Source organism: Kryptolebias marmoratus, linkage group LG7 (genome assembly GCF_001649575.2).
Source record: "Kryptolebias marmoratus isolate JLee-2015 linkage group LG7, ASM164957v2, whole genome shotgun sequence".
Taxonomy (NCBI): Eukaryota; Metazoa; Chordata; class Actinopteri; order Cyprinodontiformes; family Rivulidae; genus Kryptolebias; species Kryptolebias marmoratus.
The window spans coordinates 10,013,786-10,023,663 of NC_051436.1; the positions used below are offsets into that span (position 1 = coordinate 10,013,786).

General features: G+C 35.4%; 1 long non-coding RNA gene across 1 annotated transcript; it reads left to right on the plus strand.

Annotated features, from left to right (window-relative positions):
* Positions 1-5,362: 5,362 nt before the first annotated feature.
* Positions 5,363-9,871, plus strand: LOC112450132. The gene is made up of 3 exons (XR_003038685.2): positions 5,363-5,409; positions 9,216-9,276; positions 9,371-9,871. It is a non-coding gene; the product is annotated as an uncharacterized LOC112450132 (long non-coding RNA).
* The last annotated feature ends 7 nt before the right edge of the window (positions 9,872-9,878 follow it).

Sequence of the window (9,878 nt, forward strand, 5' to 3'; positions counted from 1 at the left end):
AAACAAACAACAAAATCCAATTTAGCTTCAAAGTGACCATTGAAACAAACAAACAAAAATCTGCAAAAGCACCTTCATTAATCTTTTGCAGTAAAGAACTTTGCTGGATTGTTATTTCTCTCACTGAGAGCCATGCAGTCCAGTAAATGAAGGAAACTATTTTGATGCTTCTGAAAGAGTTGTTTCTGTAATTAAAAATAAGTTGTCAAAATCAGTAATAAAAATAGTTTTCACTATCATATATTTATGTGTTTAGATTATATATTGTTAATGTATTCATGATTATTTAATTGAACATGAAGGACTGTCTTTAAGGGAAGGTAAATATGTCTGAACAATGTCCTGTATAATTAACAGTTTTTCCTTTGAATATATTTAGATTTAAAATATTCTGTTTTCAGTAATTTTCCTATTTTCTGTATAATCATAATAAATTTACAAGATACAGATTTTAAAATTATACATTAAAACACTGATTACCTGTAATTTTAAACTTTTGTCTCAGTCATGTAAAGAGAATGCAAAATAAGTGTTTCTAATAAAGAAACTTATTTGTGCAAAATGTTCCCATTTTTTTAAGTTGTATTCTTTAGCGGGCAGCAGAAACCCAGCGTGGAAGACGTGGAACAAGAAGAGCTTTTTTGAAAAGATAAGCCCCTGAATGGCATGAACCCCTGACAAATTAAGAAAGTGGCTAAAATCAAACAACGGCACAGAGCAGTAGAGGCTCCTGAGCATAAATACTAGTGAGGTGGAAACTCGTACCCTGAATCGCTACCCACACAAATGTTAAAAAATTTCAGCGACATTTTCTGTGGAAAAAGACATGATACATGTTGTTTAATATTTTTTGCTTTGCTCATTTTGTGCACATAGATGTCACCTTTTCTTCTTTTCACAAGTACAGGTTGTGTCTCAAGAAAACAGTCCAGTCTAATAATTAAATCAGAGGGACTGACACCTCCTGCACCCCCAACCCAAAAAGGGAATATTTTATTTTAGTTGTGTGTGCGTATATTATCAACCCTTTTGCTGTCAAGATCAATCATTACATTCAAAAGCCACATAAGTAGTTGAATAAGATCCACCTGTGGGTGATCTACATGTACACAGACATGGAAAAAGTACCTACCATGTTGGAGAAAATATCCTGTTGTTATATCTCCCCTCTGTCTTAGGTTTGGATTTTCTACACTGTTTGACACAACAGGTTCAACGCTCCACGCTATACCTGCATTTAATAAGAGCACATGAGGTTCAGCTTTACGAGTGGTCATATCAATGAGCTAAAACCAGCAGCATGTTTTCATGAGGCAGACTAATCCCTAATGGAGCTACCTGCAGTTCCTATTACAGCTGATACCGTTCTGTGGGACTTCCAGATCCAGACTAACAAACAGGTGATGGCTAACCAACCAGATATTGTGGTGGCCTATGCAATATATTTTCAACCCCTTGAATGTTTAGCCTTTCATTGCTATTATAAATCAGTCATGGTTAATATAAATTGGCCTTTTTGACAAGAAGAATAAATAAAAAACAACCTCTTCAATGACAAGGTGAAAACAGATTTTTACAAAGTACAGCCAATTTAGTATATGGAATGTAAAATAAGTGATTGCATAAATATTTACCTCTTTCAAAGGGACTGTCCTAATTTCACAGAGAACCAGCCACTTGATGCTAGAAGTCTTACAATTAGTGAAATGGAAATCACTTGAGACCTGTAAAAGTAATTGCAGCATTAGAACACCTGTGTCTAGATCACAGGTGTCAAACTCCATTCCACTCGGGCTGCTGTCCTGCATGTTTTAGACATGTTCTTGTTTTAAAACACCTGGTTTAAATGAATGACTTGTTGCTTGCTGGAGAACTTGATGATTTGGTGAGAAGATAATTAAACCATTTGAATCAGGTGTGTTGGAGCAGAAAAACCTAAAACAGGACAGTGGCCCTCAAGGCCTGGAGTTTGACACTCCTGGGGTCTATTCCAGGGGTTCCCAAATCTGGTCCTAGAGGGCCTCTATCCTGCATGTTTTAGATGTTTTCTTGCTCTTCAGTAGGTTTTCAAATTGTCCAGAAGTCTGATAATCATTCAGTCATTTAAATAAGGTGTGTCAAAGCAGAGAAATAACTAAATGATGCAGGATAGTGGTCCTCTTTTACGTCATTAAACGATTGTTTTGTTGTTTATGTAAAACTTAGCAGGGTTTCTTCTTAAAAATTAGTATGAAATTTCACTTCCGATCACTTTTGGCTAAAAACTGGACTTACAGGTTTGTTTTTTCAGTTGTGCTAAATTTCTTTCTCTTTCAGTTACTTGGATTACCACGTCATAGCCTTTCTCTGAAAATCTTCACCTGTTTACATATTAGGAAAGCTTTCAGTGAGTAGCTTCACACCCTTTTTTATTATTTGGTTAAAAGGAACTTGAAGCACAAATGATGCATCGTCCTGAAATGCTTTTGCATGAGAACCACTGAAAAGCGAACAAAAGAAAAAAACAAAAAACAAAAAAACAAGATCCACCCATTGCTTTCTTCAAAGCAAAGAAAGCAGATTTGTTGTTTATGATGTTGAATATAGACCTGCATTACTCATAACAGATTTCAGTTTAGGGCACACCTGTTTTTTGACTGTTAGCAAAACAGTTCTTAAACAGCAGATGAATAGAAGTATTGTGAAGGTAAGCTTAGCACTGAGTGATTTTCATAGGGTTTCTTTCAGCATAATTTTAGTGGTTAGGCAGTTATACCACTATTTCAATCTCTGCATATATATATAGTTAGAAATGCTTATGTCCTGTTTAAAGATAAAATTTAGGTTGTTACATAAAACAAATAAATACATTCTGCCAATAATAATAATTCAACCTGGAGAGACTCACAACAAAGAGAAGCTGCAATTAAATGGATTTATTTGACATGAATGACATGAGATATTTGGCGCTCGGACCTCGGTGGAAGACGCGAGTGTCGACAATGGCAATGCGCTTTGACGAGAAGCTCAGGTTGAGCATTAGAGGCATCTTCCCCGGGCCGGACACTGGTGGTGGAGGTCGAAGAGGGGAAGGAAGCTTGAGGGAGCTGGGAAACTGGGGGTGGAGAAGGGGTGAAGGTGGGCTGAAGTTCGGCTGGCGAACAGATGGGGCCATGATGGAAGTCCTTTTAAACGAAGGCTTGCTCGCTGATTGGATACGCTGGAGGCGCGGTCGGATGCTGATAGGCTGGAGTGGAGGTGCTCGACGCAGCGATTAGATGCAGGTGAGGCTGAAGCAGGTCTTCCAGTCTGAATTTACGCCTAGGCTTCATAAATAATAAAACAGTTTTAAATTAAAGGCCTAACATTATTTGCCCATGCCAAAGTTTTGAAATAAGATCTTTCCATGATGAAAGGGGTTATTGCCATTTTGAACATATCTTGAAAACAATGTTTTGCACGGACTCATGCTACATTGTGAGATCTGGTGAGATGGGTAAGCGCTAGGGTTAGATTAAAGTCATCTTATGTTGAGAAATGATGGACTTGTAGCTGTTTTTGTCAAACCTTAAAAATAAATCTCATGCATTATCGCACAATCTTTTGTATTTTTTTTATATATATCATGCAATCTAATGCTCAAGAGTGTGTGTTGAGGATGAGTCTGAGCTGTTACCACACCAAATTTCAGCTCAATATTCATGAAATGATGTGCGTTATAGCCATTTTTGTTTTGGCTAATATTGATTAGCTGCAGTGGTAATCTTGAATCAGGTTGACTCCAAACACATAAATATACATCCAATTATTACTTTCATTAAAATAAAACCACTGGTTCATGAGATATTTTGCCTGTACACAGAGACATTGCAACAACAATTTTAACATTTAGAGCTGAAACTTGTAATTCTTAGTATTTGTGTTTTTGTTTATTCCATTTTGCTCTTAGAATTGCTAACAGTATTGCTCTAGAATTGGAAGACAACCTCCCTATCACTGAAAGGTAAGGTGTGTATAAATATGTATAACATGCATAACATACAGAAAATCGTTCTGTAAATGAAATGATGTGCATATGTTTATAGGGTTTTACTTATTGTGGTTGTTGTTGTTTTTTTCAGCAGATCTTATCTTGACTTTTTTTTAAATCTCTTCTGTAGTTCATCTTTGACTCAAAACAACAAGAAGGAAGTTTCCAGAATTTACAGTGCAGTTTTGTATCTAATCAATGTGCACCCTCATGCAGATTGTGCACTTTTTCAGTTTGAATTGAGAAATCTCCTCAGATAAGAAAACAGGAAAATAAGTCTAGTCACGGTTAAAAAGTAGAGAATGAGAGGAAGCGTTTGTGATTGCCATGCTCTGAATTTATAATTTACACAAACATGTATGACTTATCTTGTACTCTGAAACATCCAAATATTACTTTTTGAACAGTGATTCTGCAATAAGTTACTTGTTTTAAACCCCCAAAATGTTAGTGTCTTGTTTTCTGTTTTATTAGTTCTATCACTAGTTCAGGCTAACTGTTTTCAATTCAAATGTCAGTTGATTGTTTAAAAATGAAACGTATTATATATTATATATTTACGGATATTTATTCTACATTTCTGAAACACCTTTCTGTTTTTATTTGTATCCACAACAGAGACCTGCCGTCTGGTTATTAGAGTAAAAATCATATGGCCTTACATCTGACCGAAATGGCATGTTCTCAAATGTGGGTTCATGAAATATTTACTTTGCATGATGCTTTTGTTATTAAGGTATTAAGTTTTTAAGCATGTTTATTTTGGGCTACTGCTGATTCATCAAAACAGAATGTCACCGGTCAGTGATTCAATATTTAAACTCTGTGTGCGTCAGTGGTAAATTTGGTTTCTTTGGACCTGTCAACTTGATACAAAGAAGGTAAAACAAACAGCCTTGCCTTTACAGTTAATAATGAAACATCTCTTACATATAGCTTACAGCTCTTTTTAAAAAAAATGTAACCATGTTGAATCTTTTCTTTGCTTTTTGCTGATTAACGTTTTTCTTACCATATACCTGAAACCAAAGCACCAGCGAATCTGTTGTATTTTATAAAGTGTGTGAAATTACAGAATAGCTCAAATTGTAAAGCGTCACACCTGTCATTCAAAAGGATCAGAGTTTCCAGTTGGATCACTTCAGAGGAATTAAAACAATAATTCTAAGGACTGTGACATTGCCAAAAGCATCAACCTTGCTGGAATAATGGTTGCTCAGGGAGTTGCTTTTAAACATTCTCTGCTGACAGCTCCAATTGTTTCAGACAAAATTCTTTAGCCACGTCAGACTTTTAAGGTACACCCAATATATAAGCCCCAACAAAGGGGTGGCATAACAAGAGTTTAAGAGACAGCAGGATAGTTACCAAGGATTGTTTGGATTTATCTACTGCTTTTGGTAAGTTCATTGCTGAATTTATACTCTATTTGTAACCAACTCTACATTTTCTCATAATAAATGATTATCAATAATATATTGTTATATTTAAGGTTCTCGTTGGGAAGGACCAGAATGGATAGGATTAGGAATTAGGTTATCAGAGGTACAGCACAGGTTGAAGGACTGGGAGATAAAGTTAGAGAGGCATGACTGAGATGGTTTGGACATGTCCAGAGGAGGGACAGTGGCTATATTGGTAGAAGGATGTTAGAGATGCAGCTGCCAGGAAAGAGAGAAAGAGGAGATATATGGATGCAGTTAGAGAGGACATGGAGGAAGTTGGAGTGAGGACAGAGGACACAGAAGACAGAGCTAGATGGAGGAGGATGAGTCGCTGTGGCGACCCCTGAAAAGGGAACAGACGAAAGAAAAAAAAACAAGTTCATAATTCATAATTGGTTATACATAATGCTATACTTTGTCACGTTTAGGGACTAATTATTTTGGGCTCCCCATATACACAGGTATTGGGTGAGATCCTTTGTAAATTTTACTCAATTTTTTAAAAACTTCGGCCAACAAGAATGTCATTTTGGAGAGGTTTGACATATTTTTTTATATTACACTACTTATTACATGTCAGCTCTAACAACCTAGGTTTCAAAAAGGCTGTGCAGCTGGGTAAAATGTAATGTTTCAGGCTGCCATCAAATTCCAATTAAGCAAAATACTGGAAAATGAAAAGGACAAACAGTGAAGCGATCATTAATGCAAACATCTCCAGCTAAAGTATACTGCAGTTAATGTGCATTCTTCTGAATACCATTTTGTGTGCATTTTGGAGTATTTCCTAAAATAGTGTTTCAAAATTTTATTTTAATAGACGAAACATCAAATTCGGACACCAAGAAAATCAATCTTTAGAATGAGTTTTGAGCATTATTTATTAATTTATTGTAATTCAACAGTTTTAAAAAAAGAAGAACTCAATCCCTCCAAGGAGGTTTAAAGCAATATTGAGTTTATCTTTAGTGAGGCTTAAAATATACTGTTTTTAAACAGGAAACTCATCATCATTCCAGACAACCAGACAATGGTTTATCAGCAAAAATTTCAGTTATGACACTTTAACAAAAACTAAACAAACTTTTTTCACAAAATAAATTTTGTTTTTAATTGTTAATAAAAATTTTCACTTAAATAAATTTTACAATGACAACATACAAAAAATAATCAATAAATTTAGTTCAGTATCATTAACATATAACAAAAAAACCAACAATACAAACACCTTAAGACATTTCATTTTATTTGAGATGCTTATTTTGAATGTTGTTTTCAGTGCAATGTTTAGTTTTGAAACCAACAATGAAAACTGAAACCAAGTCATTGATAAAATATGAGGATGTATTTGAGAATGTGGTGAATTTTCATTCCAAACTCATCACATATTGATGCTTGGTCAGGAGTTGTTCTGCTTTGGCTTTTAAGCCCTATTCGCACAGTATAAACATTATCTGAGGACCCCATATAATAAATAAATTTCTCCCCAACCTTTGGTTTTTGTTGTGGCGCATTCACACGGGATAACCGAAGCCTGAGATTTTGCTTAAACTTATGGACATCTTCCAGATATGATGTTAACACGCTGCGTAAAATCCGCTTGCATTGTACAGCGCTAGCCGGCTGTATAGTATGTTACAAACAGGAGAAAATTCTTCTTACCGTACAGAGCAATGCATGATGTAAGCCACCATTTGCATGTGATTTTGCTCCTTCTCTTCAGCCTTTTCTTTTTTATGGCAACCATCACAGGTTGATAGGGTTTTGCTGGCCCAGGACACAAAAGGTTATCTATGCACTCCAATGCAGCCTCCATTGCCAAAAGCAAATAAAAATGTGCCCAGAAACAAAAAACGCCTAATCCAAATCACAGAGATGCATGTTCACATTGGATTGGTATTATCATAGGACCTCGGAGTTCGGCAAAATATAGTCAGTAATTTGCGGGGGAATTTTTACTTTACAAATTACTGATATGGCCGATTTGCACATGATTAACAAACAGACAATCTCCGTAATTATTACAAATAGCATGTGGTCCCTAGGTAAAACTAATCCCGTGTGAATAGGACTTTTGAAACGCTTAGTTCATTTTTTACAAGCAGAGGACAGGTTAACCTTGCCAGGTGTACCTTTTGCATTCTATAGTTAACATACAAACTTAACCATGACTGAAGCTGACAGGACTAAAAAAATAATTAACAAGGCTTAACACAAGCTTTTAAATGAGGTTGAAGAATTGCTGGGTGCTGGTAAAGAACCAAGTTTGAAACAGCCATAAGACAGCTGTTTTTACTTTTATGCTTTTCTCATTTCTAGTAAATTCTACTTTAGTTTCTTATACTATAGTCCATGCCTCATTTTACTTTGTTGTTTTTCTGATAAAACAAAACAACACAAAACCAAAACAGCTTTTCATGATCATGTCCCAGAAAGACCTTAATTGTTAGGTCTTGTTCAGAACTTTCAAGATTAAAATATAGAGTCACAAATATTTCACAAAACCACTTAAGGAATGTATGAAATGACACCTGAAGAATTAAAACATACACCAAACTAGTAAATTAAATTGTTTATTTAGAATAGAAAGCAAGTTTTCTTCACTAAATAAATTTTAGTGGAGACAATGACTGTTCTACTGTAATTATTTATTATTGCCTGTGTTTGTCTGTTATCAAAATACCTTATGAACCAATGGACAGTTATTAGTAAAACTATGAGAAAGTCATACTTGGATGTACATCGACAAGTGATTAACTTTTGGAGTCAGTCCAATTTAAAATGGTTGACAGGTAGTTGAACTTAGAAATCACAAAATATGGCTGTAACTATTTTGCAGATACTGAGCTAAAATTTGGTGAAACGGGTGTGAGTCACACCCATCAGGCTGAGGGCTAAAATATCACGCAGGATCTTCTTTTAAAACTTTATCAGGCGAAATAGCAAGAATTATGGCTTTCTTGAAGGAATACTAGGCCTTCATTGTCTTGTTTTTGTTTTGTTTTGTTTTTTCATCTTTTCCTCAAGAAAACTCTTACGAACTTTGGTCAATAGGGTATGTGCTTAATATTAGGTACCATATACCTTTTGATGTAATCAATGTATATCCTGTTAAAAAAATGTAAAACATAACATTGGTTGGGATCACTGGATGTTTTTTTTTTTTTTTAAATGTTAAACTCATACTTTTGAATTGAGGAGAAGTGACATTACTGCTATTTTAAATATGGTTGAGAAACAATTTGTTAGTTTTTCTTTTTATAAACCAGAAATGCTAGTGTTGTGGAAAAAATACTACAAATAAAATCGAGCATGTTAATATGTTAATTTAATTCTTTGATCACTTGACTCACTTTTGTTTCTTTTAAAAGTAAAAAGAAAGAACAATAGGCAACAACCAAAAAAATACTTAGCATAATAGATAAGTTTATTTAAAAGTGGAAAAAAATACTATAAGCAATATGGTAGTGACTGCTAGTAAAACCAATACAAAATCTGAAAAGAAGATAAATGGGAAATCAACAGTTATGAAGGCATTAAATGCTTACAACAATATAAAATTTATTTAAAAAACATGGTATAGTTCTAAACATTACAAGTTATGATTAAAGGACAATATCAAACTTTCTATTGTTTTTCTTTTGGTATGAATTCCTAACTAAAACTGACATCGAAAGGAATGATAACATAGCTTTTTTAATACTAAAAATAAAAAAAATGTAATGTAAAAGTAATGTTGTTGTTACTGTCTCATGTTACAGACAAAAACTGGATCAAGAATGGGGACAAAAAATGTATTAAAAATGGTGCTAGTACTTACAGGTAAGTCATGAATCATTAGATAAAAGCTATATAAACAAAAAAATAACCAATTAATAAAAACAAAACCAATTAATCTTTTGTATAAATATCACAGTGGCACAAACATTAAAGACAATGGCTGCAACAACAACGACTCATGAACCAACAACAACCACAGCTGCTGTAACCACAACCACAGCTGCCCCGACAACAACCACAGCTGCCCCGACAACAACCACAGCTCCCCCAACCACAACTGCCACAACCACAGCTGGCCCAACAACAACCACAGTTGCTCCAACAACTACAACTGCTCCAGCAACGACTACAGCTGCTCCAACAACAACCAAAGCTGCTCCAACAACAACGACAGCTGCTCCAATCACAACCACAACTGCCCCAACCACAACCATGGCTGCTGTAACCACAACAACAGCTGCCCCAACCACAACTGCCCCAACCACAACCACAGCTGCACCAACAACAACCACGGCTGCCACAACCACAGCTGCTCCAACAACAACCACAGTTGTCCTAACCACAACTGCCCCAACCACAACCACAGCTGCACCAACAACCACGGCTGTCACAACCACAGCTACACCAACAACAACCACAGCTGC